The sequence below is a fragment of the Rhincodon typus genome, chromosome 18 (assembly GCF_021869965.1).
Source record: "Rhincodon typus isolate 14 chromosome 18, sRhiTyp1.1, whole genome shotgun sequence".
Lineage (NCBI taxonomy): Eukaryota > Metazoa > Chordata > Chondrichthyes > Orectolobiformes > Rhincodontidae > Rhincodon > Rhincodon typus.
In genome coordinates this window covers 56,564,055-56,579,497 of record NC_063349.1, presented here as the reverse complement: position 1 = coordinate 56,579,497, position 15,443 = coordinate 56,564,055, and the positions used below count along the sequence as shown (strand labels likewise).

Sequence of the window (15,443 nt, the reverse complement as noted above, 5' to 3'; positions counted from 1 at the left end):
GAGCAGGAAGGCTGACGTTTCGGGCCTAGACCCTTCATTTTCTGAAGAAGGGTCTAGGCCCGAAACGTCAGCCTTCCTGCTCCTCTGATGCTGCTTGGCCTGCTGTGTTCATCCAGCTCTACACCTTGTTATCTCAGATTCTCCAGCATCTGCAGTTCCTACTATCTCTGATAAATGTTTTGATCTGTTAAGTTACAGAATCACTCTGAAGAGTGTGTAAACCATTCTAATGTGCTTTACCCACAATGAAAAGACTGACCTTCAAATCCAAAACCAATCCTTAAAACGAGTAGAGCATGGGACCAAAATAGAGCCACTCCAAACAGTTCTGTAGACCCATCGCGGAGTCTGCTTTATCTAGGGCTCAGGTGATGAGTTCCAGCAGGGCAGGCCATTGCCTGTTACCAAGGCAACTCATACTCAACAAGGAGGTTAGTCAGTGATTCACCATGGGCCTTGCAGGGGATTATCCGAGTCTGAGGGCTCCACCTTTCTCCTGTGACAATGAGGCCTCTTGCGTTGTTTTGCCCTTGGGCCCATTCCTGTTGCTTTCTGGGTCTGGTTAGGGGCTACATAATAAAAGGTAGGTGAATGTCGCTTCTGTGAAGACTACCGAAAAGCCACTGCAGGGAGCTCAGCCCTGGTGATGAACCCCGACTGATCTTCCACCGTCTCTGTCTCCATCTCCAAGACCGAGCCATTGTAGTCCTGAGGATGGCTCTTGAGCTTTCATTGGGTGGAGCTTCCCATCAGCAAGTTGTTGTGAAGAATGCCAATGGTGGTGTGTCTGTCAAAACAATCATCTCCATGGAGGGTTCCTCCTGTCTGCGGTTGTTGACGGTTTTTTCCGTGTAGTCTTCTCCCAGTATTAACCATGCATGATACCAGTCCCATTTTTTTTTTTTTTAAGGATAACTCTCAGAATCCATTGAAAGCCATCACTCTCATGTGGACCGTATCTCCCAGTTTAAAATCTCTGCCTGGTTTTGCCCCTTTCTTCAGGCTTCTCAATTTAATTCAAACTTACCCCCCCACCCCAAGTCTGGGGAAGTCCGGCTAAGCCTAGTCCAAAGGTGTCAGTCCGTCCGTGATTCTCCGGGACGATTCCTGTCGTCATATGTGGCTTTGTCCTGAAGTTGAAGTGGGAATGTCCAAGTTTCATTCCCAAAGACCCTGTAGGTTGCTTTCTCATGCTATTTTTGCACAACTGGACCATTTGGAGATGCCGTGTGGATGTGACTTACCTCGTTTGTCTTCATAAAGGTCTGAAACTCCCCACTGGCAAATGAAGTGCCATTGTCTGTTACAATGACCTCAGTATATCATGTATACCAAAGGATTGGTGGAGCTTTCCTACGATCTTGTAAGAGTTAGTAGAGGCCATTCAGTGCACATCAGTCCATTTTGAATGGGTACTGATAAGGATTCAGAACATAGAGCCCATAAATAGCTGTGCAAAATCTGCACGTACTCGCCCCCAGGGTCTCCACAGCCAGTCCGATGGCTGCAGTGAAGCTGATGGTGGGGGGGGGTTCTGGTTTTCCTGGTAAGTTTTGCACCAATTAGCCAGGTTTTCAATGTCTGTGTCTATGTCAGGCGACCGAACATAGCTCCTGCGAGCATTTTGACTTTAGAAATTCCTGGGCGGCCATTGTGCATGTTTTTGAAGTACTAGTCGCTGGCCTGGACATGAGACAGACACCCTGGTTCCCCACAAGATAATCCTCTCGGTTCAACCCCTGATATTCTGAGATACATGGTTTCAACTCTTCTGTAGGGCATCCTTGTGATCCACTGTTTAGCATATGGCATAGCTTTGCCAACGCAGGGTTCTTTTGGCTCCAAGCCTGGATTTGTTTGGCACATTCTGGCAGAGAGTGTCCATGAAGTTCAAAGTCATGAAGACTTCATCCATCTTCCGGGGTGAAGGTAGGCTGATGGGTAGTGGCGACTGGCTCGAGGTATTCATTTTGGCTCTGCCTCTCTCCCTGGATTACGTTCCGCAGTACATTCATAGGCACCTAATAGCAGTGCCCAGTGTTGGATCCCAGCTGATGAGATGGGAGCAATGGCTTTGGTCTTCCTGAAGAGGCCCAGCAGAGATTTGAGATCAGTTACTATGGTAAAATACCAACCATAGACATTCTAGTGCAACTATTTCACCATGAATACCTCGGCCAAACCATCTTTCCCGACTTGGGCATTCTTCCTTTCTCCATTGTCTAGAATTCATGATGCATACACAATTGGAATTCTGTCCCAACAGTGGGATGATACTCTGCCCATCCCAGGGGGGAGGGTTGCAGGTTACAGCAAGTGGTCTTCGGGTTCATAATTGGCTGATATATTTGTGGACAGTAGTTGTTGTTTGATGTTTGTTAAGGCTTTTTCTTGTGGCATTTGCTGTGGCCATTTCGGATTTCTTCTTAAATAGGACATGATGGGGTGCCAGGTTGGCTACAAATTACTGTGGGAAATTCATGAGACTTTGGAAAGGCTTCAACTGTTGTTGTTCCTTGGAGTCGGAGCCCTTTAGAGGCCTTCACCTTCTCTTTGACTGGGTGTAATCCATCCTTGTCAGCCCTGTACCCTACAGAGGATACCTCTTTCACTTGGAACACACAATTTTCCCTTCTCAGCCACAGAAAAACACTGCAATACCGCCTCCAAATTCTCGGGCAACTGTTCCTCTGCAATAGCTCCTGAGTTTAAAACATCATCCAGATAGACTCCAGGCACCCTCTGCAGGATATTCCCCATCACTCTTCGAAAGATGGTGTAAGCTGACAACACCCCAAAGGAGGAGTGAGTGTAATCATACCATCTTTGAGAGTATTGAGAGGTATGTACTTCCTGAATGACCCCTCAGGGTCCTGTTGGTGGTAGGTGTGGCTCATATTTGATTTGGAAAACGTGACCCCCAGCCAGCTGCCATTCAAGTCTTCTCTAGGCATTGCGTAGGGTCTCTCTGTAAGCAAGAAGCTCTGCAATGGAGAGTTTATAATCCCCACAGAAACAGACGGAGTTGTCGGGTTTTAAAACTGGCATTTCTGATGTTTCAATTCAGACTTTAATTTGGCACGTGGGGCAGAGGGGATTGGCTGTACCTTGTAGCATTTAGGTTGGGCCTCTGGCTCTACATTGATCTTGGTCCTGGTGCCTTTTATTTTCCCAAGGCCCTCTTGGACCACTTTGGGATACTTCCCAATGACTTCATATAGATCATCACAATCCACTTTAAAGATCTGCTGCCAATCCCTTCCCAAAAGGCTGGGACCTGGCCCTTATACTACCTTTAAGGGGAATCAGACTGCCTGTTGTCCATGGTAACTGGGGTTAAGTGATCCCAATAATACTTCAGGGCTTGCCACTGCACATGGCCAATCTAGCCTTGGGGTCTCGCAGGCTTAAAGGCAAAATGCCCATTAGAGTTTCCTAAAGGTTCACTCCTCCACAATAGAGGCAGCAGTCCCTGTATCTACCTCCTAAGTTTCATCTTGATTGGGGCCACTTTGAGAGCAGTGATGCAGTTTAACTGTATCAATTCCTCATCCTCAGGCAAAGCCCTGTTTTGAAGTGGCTTTGCCCCTTGACCTGGGCATTTCACCTGTTTCAGTAGTCTTGTCTGGGGTGAACTCTATGACAACAAGTGTGGTATGGACATTCTTGCTGCTCACTGTATTGTGGACAAACGTCCTGTCTAGTTCTGGAATCTTGCAGCCTCTGACTCCAATCGTCCTTCCTTAGCAACCAATAAGAGCCGCGAGTTATTATCCACTGGGGACTTGGCTCTGTGGTATGCAGGTTGCCCAAGGCTGAGCCACTTTTTCCATGTTCTCATGGGAAACCGCCAGTTCAATGGCCTTCTTGAGATCCAGATCTGGATCAGTCAGTAAGAAGTCACATGATATCTAAACCTGTTGGACTATAACCTGGTGTCGTGTGTCTCATGTCTTTGTCCAGCCCAGTCCAACACCAGCACCTCCACTTAGTAGCTTCCTATGAGTCGCAATATTATTAATTCCACAAACTAAGTGACCCTTTAACCTTTCCCCAAACTGCTGACCTGTACTCTCAGCGTTCCCACAGCCTCACCAAGGATTCAATAACTGGTTCCCCAGGAAATCTCTCTGCAGTGTTAAACCCATCTCACTGGTTTGGGATCACTGTAGTCCATTACTACATCTATCCGTTTGTAAAAGGATTTTGCCTACAGGGCTGCAGGGTCAGTTAAACTCTTTATGATGCTGGAAGGCAGAGCTCCACAAGTGGTCAGGAGGATGACATTTTGGTGATGATCTGCTTCCATCCCATTGGGTGGAAGAAGTATCTCATTCTTCTGGTGTACTGAAACCAGTCCTCCACACCCCTATCGTAATGTTCCAGTTTCACATAGTCGCATTTCTAATATTTCCCCGCTATGATCTAACCTGGTTCATCAAAAGACAAGACTGTCTGAAACTTTTCTTTACTCTCATGGCCAATGTAATAACTCAGGAAGCCTGACTGGAAAGGAATATCACTTACTCTTGAACCCTAAACACAAGCCACTGGCATATGTAGGCTAGTCCCAGCCCAGGACAGACAGCTCCACTGACCCATCCCTATGTCTGCTTTACATTTTTTTCCATTAAACAAAAAGTACATTCCTGACATTTCAATTCATAATGTTTAATTTTTTTGCTGTTCTCCAAGAGACAAATTTCATACAAAAACACGATATCAACTACCCATCACTATTGCTTTTCAAAAAGACAAAATTCACCTGCCTCCTGAGAGGCAGGCTTTTTAATTCCTTTATCATATAAAATGACTTTTTGATTAAAGAAAACAAAAACAACTGTGCATGGTGTTATTAGAATTCATGATTGCTCACTGACCATCAAGCTAACACACACTCTTACAATTTCCTTCAGATGATACAAAGAAAAATTGACCTTCTTTTTTATAAAAAAGGGTACAATCTAGGTGGTTTGGTTTTATTACTTAAAAGTCACAACAGATGAAAATCTCAGCTGAACAATAGTGATTGGGCCAGAGCCATCCAATATAATAGGACCTGGGACAAGCAGAAATTGGTCAACAGCTGTTGGCCTCTCAAACTAGCACATACAGGGGGCAAAATGGCCAATTGTATTCAAATTGGGAAATTAATGGCATTGCACCTCTGCCCTAAACAAAACTAGGAAAACCGAAAGGAAGGAGCTCGGACCTTGGAATCAGACTAAAACTAGTGTCGGAGGTTGTAGGAGCCATGTCCTCTATAGTGTTGTCCCCAGCCCTGGGAATAGCCATACTCCCTCGAGTTGCTCCACCAGAACCACAGCTGCCCCCTCCTTGTTCACATCTGAAGCTACCTCCTTCTGACTTCTTTTTGGCATGGTCCAGCCGGATCCGCCACCCATCGATGGCAATTTTCCAATGGATCCCCACCTGCAGCGTGTCCCTCGTGTCCTTCATCAAAAGCGATGAAGTCAAATCCATGGGAAGCCATGGCGTCTATGTCCTTAACCACTTTCACCTTACAGATCTGGCTGCACTCTCTTGCAGGGACTGTCGCCTGTGTCAAAGTCCAGCCACCAATGAACAACCTTCCTTCCTCAGACATGTTTCTGCAGTGAACAGGATCAGTCCCTCAGCTCCTGCACATACTGACTCTGACTGGGTCTGCTTTATTTCTTCATATCCTGAAGTGCAATCACACACAACCAGATGGTTTTCTTCCCTCACCATCACCAAATCACCATGTTCTCTTTTTTTTAAAACAATTAGCCACCATCAGTAAATCACCCGTGTCGATATTTACATGCAAAGCCTATTGCAAGCAATGCAAACCATCAGGTGGTGAGGGGCAGGTAGGGAGAGGGGGAGAGGACATGTCTGCTTTATTTTAATACATCTAGAAGTATTCTTACTCTTACACTCAAAACGAATCTGCTCTTTTTATTTTACTTTTGCTTCTTTTTTCCGCCTCTTATACCTAGAAGTGCTCTTAAGCACAACTGAATATTTCTTTCCTCCATCGCGAAATCATTGTGAATTATTTATTTGTTTTTAACTCTTAACCTGCCACCAGTCACCCATGTAGTCAACTGGACATTTACAAGTCTATAAATGTTTTATTATGGGTCTGCTTTATGAAGGGATCAGGTGATGAGTTGCAGCTGGGTTCATACTCAATGAGCTTGAGGACCATAATTAGCGATGTCCCAAGGACCTTGCAGGGGTTATCACAGGGGGATAGTATAATGAGGCCATTCGGTTCTCTTGGAAGTGTTATTTCACCTGTCTTCATTCTGCATGCTTGGCTGACAGCCCAGATCTATAAAAGGATTTTTTAAACCCCTCTCAGTAGGGATTCAGGCTTGACAACTGGAGGTGGCTGCTAAATTTGCCTGATTTATATTTTTAATTGACTTTTGCAAGTTGTTCTTTCTTTGATATCTTTTGTCGATGGCTCATTGCTGATTTGCATAAGAATAAGAATGTGTGTTTGAAGCCTCTGTTGTTGATACTTTAAATGATTGTTAGATACAATGGTGGTTAGTCACAGAGTTATTCACAGCACAGCAGAAACTTATTATTAAGAAAAAGCTATCTAAATTTGAAAAATAAGTAGGATGATCTCACAACACACAATAAGTTTCAATCTGTTTCCCAACACTATTCATTATAGAGATTCAAAGCAAGAAAACTCTCACCCATATCTCAACTAATCATGAAATCATGGAATTGTTACAGTGTGGAACCAGGTCATTTTAGCCCTGCATTTCCCATGGCTAATCCATCTAGCCTGCACACCCCTGGACAATTTAGCATGGCAAATCCACCTAACCTACACATCTTTGGTCTGTGGGAGGAAACCAGAGCAGCCAGACGAAACCCACGCAGGCCAGGAGAGAACGTGCAAACTCCACACAGACATTCACCTGAGGGTGGAACCCGAACCCAGGTCCCTTGCACTGTGAGGCAGCAGTACTAACCACTGAGCCACTGTGACATCCCCACTGCCCATTGTCTGAGGAGATAATTTAGTAAGTCCATTCCAAACCTACTGCTATGAACATTTTTCGATTCTGAGAACATGACCTTTCTTAGTTCAAATAACCTGAACATTTCTAACCAAACTCTCCTGATTTGGAAGTTTTGCAAACTAAACCCTATTTCTGAGGCAACTGGAATCTACCTTTAGGAGAGAAATTAAACTTGCTTCTGAACTCAAGCCTGGTGTCTTCTGGACTGAACTGAAAACGAAGCTAATGGCTTTACATGTTTACTGTACTTGTCGTAAAACCAACATCTTTCCATTAACACCACAGGGATCTGCAGTCACCTGCAGTATGATAAATGCAGCATTTAATCACTGTTCCAAAAGAACTCTCTGAACTTGTATCTTTTTAAAAGAAAATCCTTCATAGAAATAATCAGCATCACCTGACTCTATCCAGAAATTGGAAATACTGTATCTTCTTACTTCTCCATATTTTTCATTGTGGACTGAATTCTGAAAACGTAAAGACACAGGAACAGGAGTAGGCCATTCAGCCCATCATGTCTGTTCTGCCATTCAATGAAATGTTCTTGGCTCATCTGATAATCTTCAACTCCACTTTCCTGCCTTTTCCCCATGACTCCTGATTAACTCTCTGATTAAAATTGTGCCTGTGTCAGCCTTGAATGTACTTAACGCCCCAGCCTCAGCAGCCCCTTGCAGTAAAGAATTCTACAGATTCACTCCCCTCAGAAAAAAATTCTCTCCATCTCTCCAACTCAGTAGCCCCATACTCTAATTGTGGACTCTCCCAAGAAGAGAAACAACTCCTTACATCTACCCTGTCAAGTCTCCAAACAATCTTGTATTTTTTTCTATTCATTTGTGGGATGTGGACATCGCTGGCCAGGCCAGCATCATTTGCCCATCCCTAGTTGCCCCTTGAGAAGGTGGGGGTGAGCTGCCTTCTTGAACCGCTGCAGTCCTCCTGGTGTAGGTCGACGCACAATGCTATTAGGGAGGGAATTCCAGGATTTGGACCCAGTGGCAGCAACAGCGATTAATTTCCAAGTCAGGATGGTGAGTGACTTGGAGGGGAACTTGCAGTGGGGGGTGGTGTTCCCATATATCTGCTGCCCTTGACCTTCTAGGTGGAAGTGGTCGTGTGTTTGGAAGATGCTGCCTGAGGATCTTTGGTGAATTTCCGCAGTGCGTCTTGTAGATAGTACACACTGCTGCTACTGAGCGTCGGTGGTGGAGGAAGTGGATGTTTGTGGATGTGATGCCAATCAAGCGGCTGCTTTGTCCTGGATGGTGGCAAGCTTCTTGAGTGTTGTTGGGGCTGCACACATCCAGGCAAGTGGGGAGTATTTCATCACACTCCTGACTTGTAGATGGTGGAGAGGCTTTGGGGAGTCAGGAGATGAATTACTTGCCGCAGTATTCCCAGCTTCTGACCTGCTCTTGTAGCCGCTGTGTTTATGCGGTGAGTCCAGTTGAGTTTCTGGTCAATGGTAATGCCCAGGATGTTGATAGTGGGGGATTCAGTGATGGTAACACCATGAATGTCAAGGGATGGTGGTTAGATTGTCTCTTATTGGTGATGGCCATAGCCTGGAATTTGTGCGGCGTGAATGTCACTTGCCACTTGTCAGCCCAAGCCTGGATATTGTCCAGACCTTTTTGCATTTGGGCACAGGCTGTTTCAGTGTCCGAGGAGCTGCAAATGGTGCTGAACATTGTGCACTCATTGGCGAACATCCCCACTTCTGACCTTATGATGGAGGGAAGGTCATTCATGAAGCAGACGATGGTTAGGCCTAGGACACTACTGAGGAACTCCTGTCCTGGAGCTGAGATGATTGACCTCCAACAACCACAACCATCTTCCTATGTGTCAGGTATGACTCCAACCACCGGAGAGTTTGCTCCCTGATTCCCGTTTTGCTAGGGCTCCATGATGCCATTCTCAGTCAAATGCAGCCTTGATGTCAAGGGCTGTCACTCTCACCTCACCTCTGGAATTCAGCTCTTTTGCCCATGTTTGAATCCCAGGTTGTAATGAGGTCAGGAGCTGAGTGGCCCTGGCGGAACCCAAACTGGGCGTCACTGAGCAGGTTATTGCTGAGCAGGTGCTGCTTGATAGCGCTGTTACTGACACCTTCCATCACTTTACTGATGATTGAGAGGAGACTGATGGGGCGGTAATTGGCCGGGTTGGATTTGTCCTGCTTTTTACATATAGGACGTACTTGGGCAATTTTCCACGTTGTCAGGTAGATAGCTGTGTTGTAACTGTAGTGGAACAGCTTGGCTAAGGGAGCAGCAAGTTCTGGAGCACAAGTCTTCAGTACTATTGCCAGAATGTTGTCAGGGCCCACTGCTTTTGCAGTTTCCAGTGTCTCCAACCATTTCTTGATATCACGAGGAGTGAATCGAATGAGCTAAAGACTGGTATCTGAAATGCTGGGTACCACTGGAGGAGGCCGACATGGATCATCCACTCGGCACTTCTGGCTGAAGATTGCTGCGAATGATTCAGCCTTATCTTTTGCCCTGATGTGCTGGGCTCTTCCATCATTGAGGATGGGGATATTTGTGGAGCCTCCTCCTCCAGTGAGTTGTTTAGTTGTCCATCACCATTCACAACTGGATGTGGCAGGACTGCAGAGCTTAGATCTGATCCATTGGTTGTGGGATCACTTAGCTCTTTCTATCATTTGCTGCTTTCGCTGTTTGGTGTGCAAGCAGCCCTGTTTGATACCTTATTTTCAGGTATGCCTGGTGCTGCTCCTGGCATGCCCTCCTGCACTCTCTATTGAACCAGGGTTGATCCCCTGACTTGATGGTAATGGTTGAGTGGGGGATATGCCGGGCCATGAGGTTAGAGATTGTGCTGGAGTACAATTCTGCTGCTGTTAATGGGCCACAGCGCCTCATGGATGCCCAGTTTTGAGTTGCTAGATCTGTTCGAAGCCACTTCGCACAGTGATGGTGCCACACAACACAATGGACTTTGTTCTCAATATGAAGGCAGGACTTTGTCTCCACAAGGACTATACAATGTTCTCTCTTACCGATGCTGTCACTGTATAACTCTACCAGTTGAAATTCTATTCCCTTTACAGAAAAGGACAACTCTTAAAACTGAGATTCATGGAAGGGATTGTGGCATTTTTAAAAAGCATGTTACTAAAACGCATTGCAAGTGTTGCTTGCGCTGCTGCTTTGTTAGCCGGGGGGGAGCGGGGTGGAGAAAAGATGCACCACGCCAGCACCAGGGAGTGTGTACAAAGTGAGATTCGGTCAGAAACCAGTAGGTGATTGGTTTGTGAAGCTCGAACCAGCTGAGGATAACCCAGGGCATCTGCCAGTCAACAATATGATTGGCTGCTATGGAGGTAAACAGCTTCGGGGCGTGGACAATGCTGCGAGAAACCTTCAGACTTCAGGAAGGGGAAGTCCTGTCTCTCTGCAGTGGAAAATGCCTGAAGAAAGCCACGCTTTCCCTGAGCACCTGCTGCAAACAATTTTAAACCAGTCAGAGAGCCAATCACTTTTTGCCTCCTATAAACAAGTGAAAAGTACCTGGAGAGAGAGATGAAGGAGCAGCAAGGCCTGACGAACAGAACCATGACCTCAGGTAGGGGGTCACTGAACTGCTGTCCCAGCTTTTCCTGGCATCCATGACACCATTTTATTTTTGCCTGTTTGCATGTACATATGGGGAGGGGGTATTTTATAAAGGGAATAGAATTTCAACTGGTAGACTTGCACAGTGACAGTTCATAATTCTGTATTTGTAGTTATAATCCACCTTTTTTTTAAATTCATTAATGGGATGAGGGCATCACTGGCCAGGCAGCATTTATTGCCCATCCCTAATTGCCCAGAGGGCAGTTAAGAGTCAACCACATTGCTGTGGGTCTGGAGTCACATGCAAACCAGACCAGGTATGGATGGCAGTTTCCCTGTCTAAAAGGACATTAATGAAACAGATGGGCTTTTCTGGCCCTCAACAATGGATTCACGGTCACTATTAGACTCCTAATTCTAGACTTTTAAGCAAAGTCCAACCCAGGCCCCCTTAACAGCCCACGATAATACCCACTAGGCCATTAACTCCCCTTATTTGTAATAAAGGGTGCGTCTTGTTAAATACCAAAATCTGGCCCATGCTTCCAGTTTGCTGAGGTCGGAAGAGACTTTGATAAAATCTAACTTTTGTGATTATTTTGGTAATAGCGAAGCTCAATTTCCAAATTCAAAAAAAAAATTACACAAATTCCACACCCTTTGTCACAAGCAGACTATCCGATTCCCACTTTAATAGCATTATAGGAACAGCAGTGTATTCTTCAAAGGAAAATTTGAGAGTGGGTGATTTGTTTTTTCCGAGTAATTCCCCATATGCAGACACCATCATAACTATATAGTTGTGTGTGTGTGTACTGAGTGAAGGGGTAGGAAAAAGAGTTATGTTTGTTTCAAATACGAGGTAGTTACATTTTTGTTAGGTAAAACTATTAAGGGATATGGGCCAAAGGCAGATGATTGGCATTAAACCACAGATTAGCCACAATCTCAAAGAATGGCAGAACAGGCTCAAGGGGCTGAATGGCCTACGCCTGTTCCTAAGTGTTATTCAAGGAGCAAAACAGTTTGGATACGGAAGGAATGAGCTGGTACTGACTTGAAATAGAGGGGACAAGGCTAACTCGGTTTGCACTGATCCAGCCTGCAACTGATGATACTGCTAAAGAGCCATGAATGACCAGGAGCCTGGCCTGACTCCAAAGACTGCAGGGATGCAGTTAAAACATGTTCTTTCCACACCCGCAACCCCCAACCAACCAGTGAGAGCAGGTCAGCAGTGCAGGGTGTGGGTAATGAGCCCATGCTCTTATCCTACTCAAGCGAAAACATTGGGACACAGGGAATAGGAGCAGTAAGGGCACTACAGTCATTCAGTTGGAAATTGGATAGATGCCTGAATGGGGAGCAGCATTAGAGTGGGATTATTTGGAAAGCTCCTCCAGTTGGCATTGGCATGATGGGCCAAATGGCCACCTACTGCGCCATATAATTCCAGTGAATGGAAATATGCCACAAACAGGGAAATAACGACCGTTCCGAGCCAAGGGGGATTTTAATACACAAGGCATGGTTTAGCCTCATCACAGAACAAAGAATCAGAGATATTTTCATGGCACAAAGACATGGAAAATATCAATGCAAGAGAAAGCCTCCAACTGGAGAAGATTGGGAGGCCAGCAACAACCCACTTTAACTTTACGTTGAGCATGCTGACAATTGGCACACAGCCAAGCTTTATGAAATGTTTGTTTTATTCATTTACAGGGTGTAGGCATCGCTGGCCAGGCTAATATTTATTGACCATCCCTAACTGCCCACATTGCTGTGGGTCTAGAGTCACATGTAGGCCAGAACAGGTAAGGATGGCAGTTTCCTTCCTTACAGAATGTTCATGAAGCAGATGGTTTTTATATGCAATTCGCAATGGATTCATGGCCATCATTAGACTCTTAATTCCAGAGGTTTTTTCCCCTTGAATTCAAACTCCACGATTTGAATTCAAGGAAAAAAATTCCAGAATTAAGTTTAATGATGACCACGAATCCATTGCTGATTGCAAAGAAAACCCACGATCTACCACGACAAGATTTTAACCCAGGGCCGCTGGGTCTCTAGATTAACAATCCAGTGATAATCGCATTAGGTCAGCACTGTCTCTGGGATGTGATAGGAATCCGAAGGTCCTCCCTATCTGAAGCTCCAGGAGTGATCTATCTGTCAGTTCAGCTGACGTGTCGTCACTCCCTTTCCCTGTTCGGAATGTTCTCAGGGCTTGGCACATTGCCCTGCCTCTCAGCCTTGACTCCCTGGTTTACCTTACAGTCTAATAAGCACTTGCAGCACTATGAGAAAGATCCTGACAAACTTTCTCTTGGTCAGATCGGCTCCATTGCACTAACGAGCAAATAAGATGGTTCAGCAGAGGAAGTAATCATAAACTGAAAACCAGCAGAGAGAAAGTGTAAACCTTTGGTCTGTGGTAGATAGTATAAACCACAAAATAACACACAGAACAAGGACAAGGCATTGTGTTCATTCCCAGGAGTTGGGTGGAAGACTTTGAGTGGTATATCTGTGACTGCAAGGCAGAACTCGTACAACCTTCTTAATAGCTCAGGCATTGTTGGCCATTAATTATTTTTGTTTTGCCAGTGAGTAGTTCTTGTTTGCAGAATGCGGTCGAAACAAACATATTCAAACCCCTTCCGTGGAATCTCCTCCAGCTCCACATCCCTCCGAGAACTCTCCCACTCCTTGGAGTTAGCTTAACCAAACTGCTCAGATACACACTTGGGAGTTGAATTTAGAACCCTGGCCCAGAGGCAGGGGCATTACCACTGCACCATAACAGACACCCCTCCAGTTTCCCTTGCTCTCTGGCCTCATGGGTATCTGCAATCCCAATCATCCCATGATTGGTGGTATCGCCACAGTGTGGAATTGCCCGAGACCTCTCTCCCTCTTGCTCCTCATGTGGCTCAATAACAGGTAGTGTAGGGGCTTGCAAAGTGTGTGCAGACTTTGTACTGTGTGAATGTGCAATGTGAAAGCAATACGGAAGTTGGCTTTTTTTCTGGCAAATTAGACAAAGGCACACCCTCTCCCACATCTGTACCAGCAATCTTGGCCTCATTACACACAAAAGCCAAAACCCATTGATGTTTCACTTCTCACAGATAAATAATGCAATAGAGTCACAGAGTATGATCCACAGAATTTTAGGAAAATCCTGAAAAACCATAACAAGGAATTGTGGATCCTGGAAATCAGAAACAAAGACAGAAATAGCTGGTAAACGCGGCAGGTTTGGTAGGCACAGACCACAGAACAAGCTCTTCATAGAAGCTGCCAGACCTGTTGAGTTTCTCTGGAGTGTTTTTGGCCATGGCCAGGCAGCAGAAACAAGATGAACAGAATTGTCTGGGTGATATGGAAAGTGGGAGTTGCTGCTGAGTTTGGAAGTGATCCAAACCAGGTCCTAACAAGGAGACAACGGAACAGAAAGGTCGCATCATCCCTCCCAGGCAGGTTCCCACAGTGCACTGCCATCTTTTACAACACATCGTTTCCTATGACCATCCTCGGATACTGCGCCTCACACCTCAAAACAGGCCATTAGGCCCAGCTGGTCTGCCGAGCATTCGCTAATGTCAGTGGATGAGTAATCTAGAGATCAAGGTTAATCATCCAGGTTTAAATCCCAGCATGGTGAATGGTAGAACTTAAAATCAATGAACAAATCTGGGATCAAAAGCTGGTAACAACAATCACTGCTTATGTCCTTTAGGGAGGGAAACCTGCCATCCTTACCAGGTCTGGTATAAATGTGACTCCAGACCCACAGCAACGTGTCCCAGACTGAACTTCCTTCTGAAATGGTCGAGTAAGACACCCCGTTAAAGGGCAATGAGGAATGGCAATAAATATCAACCTTGGCCAATGGAGGGCAGGTTTCTTGCTCGTTTTAACATGATGACCTTGACTGTATGCTCCAACTTGTCTAAAGCGGAGATGGACACCAATTTTTAATCAGGAAGGGAATCGAGGGTTATAGGCAAAGGCAGAAGAGGGGAGTTGAGGGTTATCAGATCAGCTGTGGTCTCACTGAACGGCACAGCAATGGTGATGGCCTAAATGGCCTACTCCTGCTCTTATGTCTTGGGAGGGGGACAGGCAGGGCGTCAGCTTACCACTTTGTTTGGAATGAGCAGGTCTGCAAGCCATCAGCATGGAAGAGAGGGTGCCAGACGAGATTCCATCTCTGGTCTCCAGATGAGACCTGTGACTCTACCAGTGACTCAGAGACAGGCGCACTAAGCTGTAGGCACAGCCGAAACCACATGCACGCACACCCCACCCACATCAATCGCACCCCCCCCACCCCCACACCTCAACCTCGGAGTTTCCTGACAACGATCAAGGAGAAACAGGCCCGAGTACAAGGCGCTACACCCAGCAATCTGGAGAATATCTGCTTAAAACAAAGGACCGATATACAATCACGAATTGAAAAATCTGATTGTTAACAGAAGCACCGAGAACTGGGAAGGCCACTCAATGCTTCCCTCAGGTTGGAGTGTGAAGAGGAAATGTCATTCATGAAGTTTATAATGGCATGACACTTCCAGTTTACAGTCGGACATAATCAGGCCAGCAAGATATGTTTCTTCACCCCCCGACATCACAGTCAGTGCAAACACAAGGCTGGCTCAGAACTGCTACAAAGACAACAACAACCACCTGCATTTATATAATACCAGTTTCACAGGAATGTTATACAACATAATTAGATAACGAGCCACAGATGGGGACAAGTCATCCAAAGGTGTTCAAAGAGTTAGGTTTAAAGGAGCAG

General features: G+C 45.7%; 1 protein-coding gene across 3 annotated transcripts in view; it reads right to left on the bottom strand.

Annotated features, from left to right (window-relative positions):
- LOC109918686 (PRKC apoptosis WT1 regulator protein-like) overlaps nt 1-15,443 on the bottom strand; it is a 129,461-nt gene that overhangs the window by 59,224 nt on the left and 54,794 nt on the right. Inside the window, exon 1 of one of the 3 annotated variants that reach the window (XM_048607676.1) lies at nt 260-2,295. The exons of the other annotated variants lie outside the window; for them this stretch is intronic. The gene's annotated coding sequence lies outside the window, so the exon portion shown is untranslated. Of the gene's footprint in view, nt 1-259; nt 2,296-15,443 lie in introns of those variants that run through there. 3 annotated transcript variants of the gene reach the window in all.